Below are 15,080 nucleotides of genomic sequence, written 5' to 3'. Positions count from 1 at the left end.
AACTAACCTCGTTGAAGGAAGCCCAGCCATGAAAAGGCCTACTTCATGTAAAATCAAGTACGTTTGGAACTAGGAGAACCTGTACTGATTCATTACACAGATATGTCTAACAATGGAGGAAAATGTGCTACTCATGCCACGGGCCTCACTTCTGCCAGCAGAGACTTATTTGTGAGTGTCCAGTCCAGGAGAATGAATGGTTAATAAACACATAGGTGAATTAATACTGGGGCTTAAAGGAATCCTTCATCACTACCTCCTTGCTGATAAAATTAATAACTACTAGATGCTGATAGGATACAGCCCATTCTTTCCTCAAAGGAGAATTTTTCAAAGTGTATTAGAAATTAGTGCACTGGGGCTTCCCTGGTGGCGCGGTGGTTAAGAATCTGCCTGCCATAGCACAGAGAGATCAGCTCGGTGGTTTGTGACCACCTAGAGGGGTGGGATAGGGAGGGTGGGAGGGAGACGCAAGAGGGAAGAGATATGGGAACATATGTATATGTATATGTATATGTATAACTGATTCACTTTGTTATAAAGCAGAAACTGACACACCATTTTAAAGCAATTATACTCTAATAAAGATGTTAAAAAAAAAAAAAAAGACTCCGCCTGCCAATGCAGGGGACACGGGTTCGAGCCCTGGTCCGGGAAGATCCCACATGCCACGGAGCAACTAAGCCCGTGTGCCACAACTACTGAGCCTGCGCTCTAGAGCCCGTGAGCCACAACTACTGAAGCCCCACGAGTCACAACTACTGAAGCCCGCGCACCTAGGGCCCGTGCTCCGCAACAAGAGAAGCCACCACAATGAGAAGCCCGCACACCACAGCGAAGAGTAGCCCCCGCTCACCGCAACTAGAGAAAGCCCGCGCACAGCAACGAAGACCCAATGCAGCCAAAAATAAATAAATAATTTATAAAAAAAAGAAAAAAAAGACTTGTGGGAAAGGTGATTCATTAGGAAACATGTCACAATTACACAATTCTTTATAATGAGATGGAGAAAACTACTGAATGCATACCGTACTATGTAACAACACATGTCATAATAGTAATAAAGTATTTGCATCCACCTCAGAGATAAGACCACCAAGAAAACCAGTTTCTACAAAAGACATTCTCTCTCATTTCCATTCAGTTCTTCTTATCAATATTAACGGTGTAGAAATTCCAAATTAGAGTCTGAGTGATTAATAATGATATTCTTATATCACTGAAGAAGGGAGTTCCCCGGTGGCCTAGTGGTTAGGATTCCCAGCTTTCACTGCCATGGCCCAGGTTCAATCCCTGGTCAAGGAACTGAGATCCCACAAGCTGGGCAGTGCGGCCAAAAAAAAAAAAAAGGATTTAAAAAATTAAAAATAAAATAAATTAATAAATATCACTGAAGAAGGAATAAAGTTTGAGCGCTTTTTTTTCTGGTTATTTTGTTAGTCAAAATCTTGTAACAAAACAGACTTTTAATGTTTCAATCCATCTGTTCCTTGAAGACATTGTATGTTTTCCAGCTTGTCTGCTGACCCAGCTTCACAGAGGAAATGGGAGTCTACGGTCAGGGACATGAAATCTGCCTCTTCTTCTCCACCCAAAGACTGATTTGGGTCTAGGTAGAGGCCAAGAGAGTCAGACCAGGCAGACACGCTAGACTCATCCCAATTTATCTAAGACCTGTAACGACCCCTCTCTACCCAAAGGCTGGAGAGGCTTTTTTTTTTTTTAAACTACTAATAATGGTGATTAGGTTTCTGGTAAAGATTGTTTCCCTGCCAACAGTCAAAATTACTGAAGTAAGGAGTGGTGTGAAATACAAGGCTGACCGCCAAGACACTGCTGACAGTGGCCAAAAGAGGGAAGCCTAGGCGGTAGGGCAAGGCTTTGAGGGGTGGTCCTTAATTAGTCACATGACATCTCCTAGAAGCTCCCCTCCCCACCCCCAGGCCCTGCTGCAGGAGGGAGGTCTCAGGCCACCCCAGGACCCTTCACCATCGGGCTCCATCCTCCCTCACGTGCCATTTTCTCCCTCTCCACGCCCCCCAACCCTGAGGCACAGCCTTCCTAAACTCCTGGGAGTTCACTGACACATCACCTCGTGTTCTGTCTCTGGACCTGTGTGTGCTGTTTGCTCCCTCCACCTAATATGCCCTCCGTTATCTTGACAGTTCATTTGCCGCCCTCTCTGTGAACCTTCCCTGAACTACACAGGCTGAGCTATTCCTTTGCTTCTTTGTGCTTCCATGCTTTCAATACTTACAGTCCATCTTTAGTGCATTCTGAATGGCACTGATTTGTCCAGATGTGCGTATTCCCAACAGATTTTTAAAGCTCCAAGCAAGGTACCTGACACACGGGTGGCATGCAAGAAATAAACTAAGGGTTCCCGAAGACCAGAAATGATCTGGGCGATGTCTTCCCAAATTGCTTCTTCTTATTTTTGTTTTTTGTCGTGCTTACTTTTTCCCCCCAGCTTGGTTGAGGTATAGTTGACAAATAAAAATAGTATATATTTAAGGTGTATGTCTTGATAAATGTACACACTGTGAACTAATCACCACAGTCAAGCTAATTAACATTATCTATTGCTTCACACATTTACTGTATCCTTTTTTCTTTTTGTTTTTTATGTATGCTGAGAACATTTAAGATCTACTCTCTCAGCAAATTTCAAGTACACAACAGAGCACTGTTACCTATAGTCACATTGCTATACAAAAGATCTCCAGGAATTCCTCATCTTGTATAATGAAACTCTGTACCCCAATTGCTTCTGATTAAAGGCTTTTGGATCTCCACAAGAGAAGTTGGGACTGAGACAGGAATGGAATACCTGAGGACATTCCCCTTAAAAACTAATTTTTAGTACAACTCCTCACCAAAGGTTAGAACCCACGAGGCCTGCTCTCACACGTTTCAGACACCACTTGACAGAGAGGTCCCTGCAAACCATCTCTGGGAGAATGTAATAGGATTACTTCTCCCACAGTATCACTGCTAAAAATATCTTTAGTGGTCGTAAAATCATCCAGCCCCATAGTTAATCCAGCCACAGAATTTGCCTCTGTGACCTCCCACGGTAATGAATTATATAAGTGACTATCCCATTTTATTAGCACTTAATTTGCTACTCCTTAATTTCATCAAATAACCCTTGTTCTCCTATTATGGGGTCTGGGGAAAAGAAAGGACTGACTGGCCTTTGTTATGTCCTTCACCATTTTTTAATATTTTATTCGAGTACCCTTTAGCGTCTTTTCTTCCAGGAGAAGTGATTCTAAGGCACACAATCTCATCAGGATCATAGAAGCTTCTCTTATGGGGCCAGGAGGGGTTTCAAGTACACGGGCATTTGGGGAGAACAGACGTGAAGCCACAATTGGAAGGTGCTGATACTCCTTTCTGAAAACTGTCCCGTGAAGAAAATCCCAGTGTTCCTCTTAGTAAGCCATTTTGGTGGCTTTCAGGCCCTTCTTTCATTATGAATTTGTTCTCAAATACTCCTCTCACAATTTTTTATTATTATTCTTTTTCCTATTTAAGTCTCAGTGGGGACAGAGATCATTTTCCCTGCAAACCTACTTTGTAGCCTTGCCATCACTTCCATTTGTCTTCATGGATATTCCTGTACTTCTGTACAATATTCCCAAAACGTGTAACACCAATGACAACTCCACGAAAGGAGGTTTATGTTGTATTTTGATTTCAACCTTTGTTCCCAATGGAGAAAAATCAATTGTGATAATTCATTAGAGACTTGCCCAAATTTGGAAAAGAAAAACTAAACTTCCCGTGTTTTTACTTCTCATTCTTTCTGGGTTTTTACATTTAATTGTACCACCCAAATTTGTGCCTTAGTGTTGTCTCCAGTCATTTCTTCATATGCACTTGTGCAGTACATTTATTTTATTAATTTTTATTGGAGTATGGTTGCTTTACAAGGTTGTGTTAGCCTCCACTGCACAACAAAATGAATCAGCCATACACATACAGATATCGACCTCCCTTTTGGACTTCCCTCCCGTTTAGGTTACCACAGCGCATTAGGTAGCGTTCCCTGTGCTATACAGTATGTTCCCATCAGTTGTCTATTTTATACATAGTATCAATAATGTATATGTGTCAATTCCAGTCTCCCAATTCCTCCCACCCCACCCCTTTCTTGTGCAGTACATTTTTAATCCCAGAGTCTATTACTGAGTACCCCTTCTTATTGTAGGCACACAGATGTCTATTATTTCTGTGTTGTTTATTTTCAGTTCTAATTTGCAACTTCCCAGGAATCAGTTACAAGTGCCTAGCACAGAAATAGGTGCTCAATAAACCCCTTGCATCACAGGGAATTTATTTTTTACCTCAGACACTGAAACTGGTGAAATATCAACTTCATCATGTCTGGTCTTTCAACCTTAGCCTTGGTTAGCTTTGTTAAAAAAAAAAAAAAGAGCCCTGAAGGTCAATATATGCCAGATCCAGCCAAGCTAAGAAGATATTCAATTTACATAAGTAAGGAGACTCAGCCTTGCCCAGGTCCTAAGCCATAAAGATACAAGACAGAAACTGTGCTGGGAGCCTCATCCTTTCCAGCAGGTGGGGTCTGGAATGAGTCTTCTTCCCAAGGTCTGGTCTAGCATGCAATAAACCCTGGGTGAGCCCTCCAGGGCATCCATGTCCCCACTGGACATTAGCCAACTCTTCTAACAGTCTACTGTGTAAGCCCAGTCCTTAGAACCCAGGTGGACAGTCCAGGAACTAAAACACCAGCAACCTAGCAGCATATATTGTCACAGCCCACAAAGCCTTGCTACTATGATATCTCCCCACAGCAACTCTGCTCCTAAATCTCTAAGTCCCAACCCACATACGTTCACCAACCAGACCATTCTTCAGGTTACCAATCCAAGTCCAGGTGAGTGATGAGTTTACTACACCCTCTGAAAACACTTCAGTTAGACTGCTGGCACCAAGCTGAAGGCCAACTTGATCTGCCAATTGGTTTCCTCTGCACCAGTCTTGTCTATTCTCTGCTTACACTCCTCTTCCATCAGGCGGTCTTGCATCCCCAGCTACATGGGTTACACCACTCTTTCAGAACACATCATCACAGCGGAAGATAGTTCGGGTTCATGTGACAAGGCGTGTGCATTCCTGCACCTGGCTTTGCACAGTAGTGTCACATCAGGATTCTAAAGCTTCCTCACTTTCTTTTTATCCTTCATCCCTCCTTGAGACATCAGCCATTTCTCAACTATTGCTGCTCTTTAGTAATCAGCTGCCTATTTCTGTCAATTATACTCCTCCATTTATTAGCTATTGTCAGCAGGTTACTCAGGACACTGAAAGGAGAACCCAATCGTTTATTGTGGCACCTAAAATACTGTTTGGTCCAGTCCTCAGTTGGCTATTTCAGCTCCACTTGTTCCCAGGATGCCCATCATCACTTGGTTATCAGCCTCAAAAGCTTAGCAGCAGTTGGTGGCTGCAGTTACATAGCTAGATAAACATAACTCCTCGGTGGAACGGAGTGCCCACGTGCAAGTCCTACAACCTCTCCACTTAGCGTTTCCTCAGTACAGGCGCTGTGCTAAATGGTGTGAGGAATGCAATGGCAGTAAATAGGTTGTTCCTCTCCTGAAAAAGCTTTTGGAGGAAAGGAAGTGAATAATACAAAATGTAAGCCCACACATGAGAGCAAAAAGCAATGCTTTCAACCAGCAGTTCCCAACTGACCCCACAGGTTCCATCAGTTAGGAATCTTTCAGTTGAAAAATGATGAAAACTGACTTTGTTGACTGAAACAAAAAAGGAAGGATATTAAGAACTCAGATAATGGAGAAGAGAAGAACAAGCTCAGAAAACAGACAGGAACCAAAGATAATAACAGAGAGCCAAAAGCTGGAAGAATAATGCCAGCGTTTAAGAGCAACAGGCTGGCCAAGATGCCACCAGCAGCTGCTGCTGAACACCACTGCCATCTTTAACTCACTCGGGGCCCCAAGTCCATATAAACACACCCGGTACTTGACCCATGTGTGACTGCGGGGCCCGGGAGCAGAGGAAAGATCTCCTCCTTCCTCTGTAGTAGCCCCAACCGAGTCTACATACTAGGAGATCTCCCAACACTAAGAGGATGTGAGTTGGTTGCTGAAGAGCAGAAAAGGATAAATGTCTATGACAATGATCAATAAGTTCGGGCCATGCTAGATGGGAAAACTTCTCTTGGAGATGCAGAGGCACAGCAGCTTATTAAACTCTATGAGAAAGCCCACATTTAAGAAACCTCTGGAATTTTCTTTAATCCAGCACTTCTCACACTTGACCACTAAATGTTTCTTCCCTATAACATACTTACCACACTGGCTGGCCAATAAGTCAAGTTCAGATGAAGGGTAGGTTACAGTAGGCTCATCCAGTTGGCCAAAAAAACCCTTCATGGATACGCAAAGATTTGAAATTGACCCTGAAGTATGGCTCTCAACCTGGAGGCATTTTTCGTTGTCACAGCTTCGGGTGGGAAACCGCCACTTGCATCTAGTGAGCAGAGGCCAGAAATGCTGGTAAACTTCCTACATGCACAGGACTGATGGTACCACCTCCCACAATAAAGAATTATCTTTATTGCCCAAGTGATGGGCAGGATTCGCTAAAAATATAGAGGAAGTACAAGAGGTTTGTGGGTAACAGGAATATCAGGAACAAATGCAGGTTGGCTCTACTTGATTGACAGTGGCTTGTCTGTAAAGCTCCTTAAGTACCAGGCTAAGGAGTCTAGATCTGTGCTAGCCCATCAGTAGCCACTGGCCACATGCAACTCTTCGAGAACTTGAAATGCGGATCATCAAAACTGAGATGTGCTTTACATACAAAATACACAGCAGATTTCAAAGATTTAGTACAAAAAAGGCATGTAAAATACCTGTAAAATATCATTTTAGCTACGTTTTGATACTGACTACACGTTGAAATGATAATATGTGGGACACATTTGGTTAAATAAAGTGTTATTAAAATTATGTTCACCTGTTTCTACTTTTTACAACATGCACACTAGAAGATTTTAGATTACTTTGTGTTGCACATTATATTTCTATTAGACAGCACTGCTCTAGACTTTACCCTAAAAGTGATCAGAGCCACTGAAAATTTCCAAACCGGGCTGTAACAGAGTTAAAGAAGTATTTACTAAAAATTAATCAGCATACAGTATATGTCCCATAGAAATGCTTACACGAGTATGCAAATGCAAATATGAAAAGGTATTTATGGTAGTATTGTTGCAAATGACACCAAGATCCATGATCAGCTCAATGAAACACAGCAAATCTATAATATAGAATATGATCCAGCCATTAAAAAGAATGAGGTAGATCAGTAAGTACTGTCACGGAAAACTGATTATGATTCATTACTCAGTGAAAATAAGTAACCTGTACAGCAGTGATTTTTTAAATTAAAAATGTTTTAAAAATACCAAAAATATAAAACATATATCTGTTGGTATGTGCAAAAAAATAATACAATGTATACCAAATTGACAAAAGTGTTTCTCTTCAGAGGTAGAATTACATTAAGATTTCTAATTTCCCATGTTATATATTTACATAATACTTTAAACTTTTTACAAAGAGCATGCATTACCTTATCGAGCAGTAAAAACAAAATATACTTAACTCTTTGGAATTAAGAGTCACTGCCAGGTAGCAGTGTGCAGGACAGGTGGAAAGGGAGGTAGACAAGAGTAGGTAGACCAGTAAGACGGCTGCTGCGGTAGCCCAGGCATCAGCATGTGCAACGCCTCCCTGGGGCATTTCACCCCACCAAACCTTTCACGACCAATCCTTGGCCACAGAGATCTTCCACAAGGCCAGCCTGACACAACTGCAGTGCCAGGAAGAAATGATAATACCAGATGCCACTGTTACTGCTCCCATAGAAAAGATCACCAAAACCTTAGCACCATGGGCCACCAGACAGATCCTATATGATACCAACGTCACACCTGGGCAAGACGGGCCCACACTCTAGAGAGCCTGCTCTGCTCTGGCCCTCCCATGGCAGTGCCCTTCCCCGTAGGTAAGGAGTCTGTGGCGCCAAGAGTGCAGACTTTCCCCAAGATCACATTCCCCTTCTGGTCCAGGCTCAAGGTGCACAGGACCCCAGCATTTCCAGACTAAATGGCTCTAGGCCTACTTACAGAGTCTATGGGGGTCTCCATCCCAAAGTCAACAGCTTAGACGTAAGAGATATGAGACAGACAAAGGACTTTCTTCATGGGAAGCTTGATAAATGCAATTCTGGCTATGAATTACATTTATCCATTCATTCAACCAACATCAAAGGAGTACCCACGATGGTGCCAGCACTGATGTAGGCTCTGCGGATTCAGCGGCAGAAGAACAAATAAACCCTTACTCTCACAGAGCTTCTTCTAATGAGAAGAGACCGATAAACATATACATACATATCGGTCCTCACTAGGGGAACCACATCATCCTAGTTCACCCAGGACATGCCCAGTGTACACCCCCTGTCCCATCTGGTTTAGCATTTGTCCCGTATATTTCGTTTTTTAACAAACTTAAAACAAACCAGCATGGGTTTGGTAGACTCCAGCTTCTACCACCCTCACCGGTAACAGTGTGTGACAGACAAGAGCAGTGAACAGAGATCTCAGCTGGACATGTGGGTCTCTCTGTAGAGACCAAAACTTCACTGTTGTCCCCACCCTTCCTCCAGCCATTACAAAACTAACACTACCAGCATTTTGGACATACGTTGATGAGGGCAGGTACTTGCAATACTGGGGGCACTCTCCAGTCTTGGGTGGTGGTGGGAGAAATATGCATGATGTTGTGCCTCTGAACATACCAGCTGCTAGGGCCCTGGCCTGAGCCCAAGCCTGCAAGAGACACAGACGCACCATGCCAGCAGTCAGCAGGGCATGAGAAGCAAAAGAACCTGTAGGTTAGGTGGCCACGGCGTATGTGTAGGGGACCTCTAGATTCCTGAGGGACCGCAAACTGAAAGCATTGCTTTTATCATTTTTATATTCTGTAAGCCTGAAAGTATGTATTTGGGGTTAGGCTTTTTTATTTTGAAAAAAAAAAAAAAAATCTATCAGCAACAATGAACTCAAAAAAGTATGTTTAGGGAATTCCCTGGCAGTCCAGTGGCTAGGACTCCACGTTTTCACTGCCAAGTGCCCGAGATCAGTCCCTGGTCAGGGAACTAAGATCCCTCAAGCGTGGTGCAGCCAAAAAAAAAAAAAAAATGTTTAATGAAAAATTAAATTCTGAATTTCCATTTCTTAGAAAAGTTGATGATCTATAATTTACACAGAATGTTTCTGAATATTTATCATAGGCCAGCATATCTCTACAAGACCCGAATCTACTAAATAACATTCACATTTACTTAAAAAATTAGCAGTTAAGAAGCCTGTGCTTAAAGATGGCAATTTAACAGAAGCCTCAGAAGATACAGTTACATAAAACTCTGAAGCATGACTTTTCATTGAGATAAAATGAGTACTCTAAACAGTGCTTGTTTTCACAACCAAAATTCTACTGTATGTACAAGAAGTAAAGCAGTAGTTATTAATCTGTTGGCTCCAGAAGCAGAAGAATTTCACAAACAACTAAAAACTATAAGTTTTATATAAGTCATGGGTGCTTTAAAGAGAAAAATGAGTTAAATTAATTCAAATATTGGCTCATTTTTAAAAACCTAACATTAAATCAAAGAAAAAAATTTCAGAAATCTATTTGTTGAAGGTAAAACACCTGACATTATTATGACTGCCAGTGTAAATTCAGTTAAAGAGGTTAGCACTGAACAAATAATTATTTGATTTTGCAGAGATGACACAGATGCAAATTTTGTTGGAGTATAGCATCACAATAAAAACAATGTTCTTATTAAGAAAGACAGGGAGCAGAAATACACTTGGATTTGTGTGATAGACACCTAACTTATAATTTCATCCAAATAAGCTTCCACAGTCTAACAATCAAAGTACAAGCCATAGCTGTCAAATTTTAAATATTTTATATATACACAGAATAAGTGAACTACCTGATCTTTGTGAGAAAGCTGATGTTTAATTAAAAATAAATACTTCTTCCTGGCAGTGTGCACTATCTCTTTGCTGGTTATCACCAGTTGATTATTAGGAACCTTTGACTCTTTGAAGAGGAAGAACCATTTTGTCAATCAGCCTACGCTGACATACACAAGTCTTGAACTATTTTATAAATGAGACCTTTAAATGTTGGCTTTACTTTTTTTTTTTCAATATCAGTTGAAAAATCTTTTTTTACAAAAACTTATTAAATAAATAAAACATCCAAAGCCTCCAGCCTTGGAAACTTAGTGAACTACAACTATTGTTGACAATTGTTTGTAAATATTGCAAACAGGAAGACACTGAAATTTATTCCTCTACAAATGAGAGGACTTGGACAAATGAGATTTCAACTAGCGTACAGGCTGAATTTTAAATTTCTAAAATTGTACGTTGGAATATCTCGACTTAGCTGTTTTGATTACCATCTATCCCTGTGTAACAAACCACCACAAAATGTCATGCCTAAAAACAGCAAGCCTTCTATTATTTATCCGGATTCTGTTGGTTGACTGGGGCTCAGCTGGGCGGTTCTACTGCTCCCACTTGAGATCTCGTGTGGCGGCCGCCGATGATGATGGGTCTGAAACATGCGAGATGGCTGCACTCACGTGTCCGGTGCCTCAGAGGAGCGGCAGGAGGCTGGGCTCTGCCGGGACACCTCCATGTCGGCCCGAACGCCCCCCTCTCCACGTGCCATTTCCAACAGGGCAGCTGAACTTCTCACAGAGCAGCTCAGGGCTCCCCAATCATACAGCAGCTATTATCACTTCTCTCACCTTCTGTGGTTACAGTGAGTCTCGGGGTGAGCCTGAATCATTGCAGCAGAGGACGACACAAAGACATCAATCCCGGAGACCTGGTCCATCTTTGGAGACTGGCTACTCTAAGCTCCTATTTTAAACTGCATACATTTACTTTCTGTACTGGAAAGAACTTAAGGGTTCTACACCTAATTCCAGTGTGGGGAGAAGGGGTTTCCTACACTACCACAATGCTCCAGACACCAGCTGGATGTCCTACAATTCAACTCAGTTCTGACACTATCTACCCAGAGATATTATCATCAGATTCCCCAGGTTAAGGGCTCAGTCCCACAAGACTGCCCAACCCCCTACCTCTCCCCACTTTAGACCTAGATGCAGGTCCAGGTTACCACCTGTGTCTCCGACCTACCACTGGAGGTTCCAACAACCCCCTCCTTGGATTCGATTAATTTGCTAGACCGGTTCACAGGAATACTAGATTATCAGTTTATTATAGAAGGATATAGCTGAAACAACTAGATGAAAGAGATGCAAAGGGAAAGGCGGGGGAAAGGGCAAAGAGCTTCCAAGTCCTCTCTAAGAGAATGACTCCCTGAATCACCACATGTTCACCAAGCCAGAAGTTCTCCAAACCCTAATCTTTTGGGGTTTTATGGAGGCTTCATTACACAGGCATGATTGATTACATCACCAGCCATGATATGCGATCGAACTCAACCTCCAGCCCCTCTCCCTAACCCACAGGTTAGTTAAGGGGAGGCAGAGAAAGTTCCAACAACCTACAGTGGCTGGTTCTCTAGGCAGCCAGGCCCCATGCTTAGGTGAGGCCCAAAAGCCACCTCATTAACATAAACAGACACCTTCATAGCTCTCATCATAGGAAATCTGAAGGGTTTAGGAGCTCTGTGCCGAGGATGGATGAACACTAAATATATATTTCTTACTATAAATCACAATGCCACAGAAACGAAAGTGAGAGGGCCTGTGACGTTACAGTATATAAACTTAACAAAACCTTCAAAACAATCATAAACTGAGACATCTTATTTGACAAGTTTTGTCTTATAAAAATATATATTATTTTGCCTCAGAATGGAGCAAAATACATTAACTGTGAAACTACTTGTGCTGAAATATTTACACATTTCAATACAAAAACCCATGAGAATTGAGAATACTCTCCATTTACAGAATGTGTTCTAAGTTCACCAAGTACCTTCAGCATTTGTAAATATTTTGCCAATTAAAAATATTATGTTCCACAGAGAAAAATCAACTGAAGGTGTCAAGGCTTTCAAAGTTAAGAAATATAAAATGAAAGTTTGAAAAAATTGCTGAACATTTTAATACTTTAAGAAATCGAAAAAACTATTCTTCAAAAAACTACCAATGGCATGATATCAGAGATTGATACAGCTAAGAAACTAATTAAAGCTGAGTAATAATTCAACTTATGTTATTTTATAATGCTGAAAAATTAATAGGAATACATTTTTTATTTTGATGCATGTGAATATATTTTCTTTTAGGATGAATTTTTTACAAGTTTTTGAATAGTTATTTTCTCTTGAATAGAAGGCCCACCAAAAAATAAAAACAATCTGTCAATCAATAAATATTTTTCAATTGTACCATTTTAAGTATTTATAGTGCCCCTTTTCACTATCAAAATTATTTAGTTTGAATGCTAGGTCACCCTTATCAAAATCCAACTCAGGCCTTGTTTTGTGCCTCAGGATATGATATAAAATGAAATAAACAGCACCACTTAGGCAGTACTCTTATCAGAACTGTTAATCTGAATCTAATCAAGTTTTAGATATGTGATGGTTAATTTTATGTGTCAGCTTGACTGGGCTGCAAGGTGCCCGGATATGTGGTTAAACATTATTTCTGGGCGTGTCTTGTGAGGGTGTTTATGGATGGGGTCGACACTTGAAGACTGAGTAAACCATATTGCCCTCCCCAAGGTGGGTGGGCCTCATCCAATCTATTGAAGACCTGAATAGAATAAAAGGCTGAGTAACAAAGAATTCTCCTTCTCTACCTGACTGTCTTTCAGTTGAGACATCAGGATTCTCCTAGCTCTGGACTTGGACTTGGACTGGAACTACACCATAAGCTCTCCTGGGTCGCCAGCTGCCAACTGCAGGTGTGGACCTCTGAGCCTCTAAAATCACACGAGCCAATCCTTATATTAAATCAATCAATCTCTCTCTCTTTCTCTCTCTCTCTCTATATATATGTGTATGTATGTATGTATATAACGATCTATCTATCGATCTATATATCTATCCATTTATCTACTATTGGTTCTTTTTTTCTGGAGAACCCAGACTAACACAAGATATAACTTCCAAATTAAAGAAAATACAGAAGATAGAGAAATAAGTTAAACGACATCATGAGGAAATAATCAGATACATCTAGAAGCTGGGGCAATCTACAGGTCAGGTAACCCGGTATCATCGAACTCATGGCAGTTAAAAAAAAATGGGGGTGTTCCAGATTAAGGGAGACAAATACAACAACTGAATATAATGCAAGGTCCTTCTTTGGATCCTGGCTTGAACAAACCAGCTATAAAATACCCTATGGGGACAACCAAGGAAATTTAAATGTGTACTTGGTATTACAGGATATCAAGGAATTATTTTAAATTTGGTTATTGTCTGGACTTCCCTGGTGGTGCAGTGATTAAGAATCCGCCTGCCAATGCAGGGGACACAGCTCAATCCCTGGCCTGGGAAGATCCCACATGCCACAGAGCAACTAAGCCCATGCGCCACAACTACCGAGCTTGCAGTCTAGAGCCCGCAAGCCACAACTACTGAAGCCCACGCGCCTAGAGCCCATGCTCCACAAAAAGAGAAGCCACCGCAATGAGAAGCCCAGGAACCGCAACGAAGGGTAGCCCCCGCTCGCCGCAACTAGAGAAAGCCCGCGTGCAGCAACAAAAACCCAACGTAGCCAAAAATAAAAATAAATAAATAATAAATAAATTTTTTAAAAATTTGGTTATTGTCACAATGGTATTATGATATTACAAGAAAATACCTTTATTTCTTAAAGATGCAAAAACTATAAGTGAAATGTCACGATGTCTGTACTTTTAATTTAAAATGTTTCAGAAAAAAAACTGCCAAAGTACACAGCCAATTATTAGCAGCTCTTAAGTCTAGGTGATTGGTATATATGGGTGTTCTTTATATTAGACCTTCTACTTTTTTGAATGTTTGAAATCTTAAAAAAAAAAAAAGAAACTATATACGAAAACAAGCTAAATAAATAACACAATGAATAAGGGAAACCAATGTAGTCAGCCTCCAAAATCACCCTCTGTGATTCTTATCTCCTGATATTCACGCTCCTTCCACAATGAATAGGACTGACCTGTGTGACCAATAAGATACTGTAGAAATATCAGTGTGTGACTTCCAACAATTGGTAATAAAACACATTGAGGTTTTTGCCTTACTATCTAGGATCTGGGAGAAGTCAGAGGCCATGTCATAAGGACACTCGAGCAGCCCTAGGGAAAGATCCACGTGGCCAAGAACTGAGGGCTCTCACCAGCTGCCAACACTAACTGCAAACAATGCAGGGAGACGCTTTGGAAGTGGATCCCCAGGTCCAGTCAAACCTGCAGGTGACTGCAGCCTGGGCTAATAACTCGACTGCAACCTCATGAGACCCCACGCCAGAACCACACAGCTAAACCACGCCCAAATTTCTGATCCACAGAAACTGTGTGACATGATGAATGTTTATTGTTGTTTTAGGTCATTAAGTTTTGCAGTAATTTACTTTATAGCAATAAATAACATACAGAAACCAATATGAAAAGCTTGTAAATAGCAAACTGCTTCACAAGTACAAAATGGCAGACTAAGAATGATTTTTTTTCCTTCTCAAGCTTTAAAATGTAAATATTTGACATTCCACTAATACAAATGTGTAAATCAAATTACACTGAAACTCACTTATATAGGTATGTAAAAACTAAACAATACATTTATGATTAGAACACTTTACTGTATATATTATGCCCTTCTAGCTCTGTATGTTTGTGCCCTCCCTCTACCCTAATTCATATGTTGAAACCTAATTCCCAAAGCAATTGTATTTGGAGGTTGGGGCCCCTAGGAGGTGAACAGGTCATGAGGATGGAGCCCTCATGAATGGGATTACTG

At 41.1% G+C, this 15,080-nt stretch overlaps 1 protein-coding gene across 5 annotated transcripts in view; it reads right to left on the bottom strand.

Annotated features, from left to right (window-relative positions):
* Positions 1–15,080, bottom strand: part of DERA (deoxyribose-phosphate aldolase) — a 138,822-nt gene that overhangs the window by 97,350 nt on the left and 26,392 nt on the right. The gene's annotated exons all lie outside the window — the stretch shown is intronic.

Source organism: Eschrichtius robustus, chromosome 13 (genome assembly GCF_028021215.1).
Source record: "Eschrichtius robustus isolate mEscRob2 chromosome 13, mEscRob2.pri, whole genome shotgun sequence".
NCBI classification, from domain to species: domain Eukaryota; kingdom Metazoa; phylum Chordata; class Mammalia; order Artiodactyla; family Eschrichtiidae; genus Eschrichtius; species Eschrichtius robustus.
The sequence above is the reverse complement of the archived record's forward strand: the minus strand, read 5'-3'. Positions and strand labels throughout refer to the sequence as shown.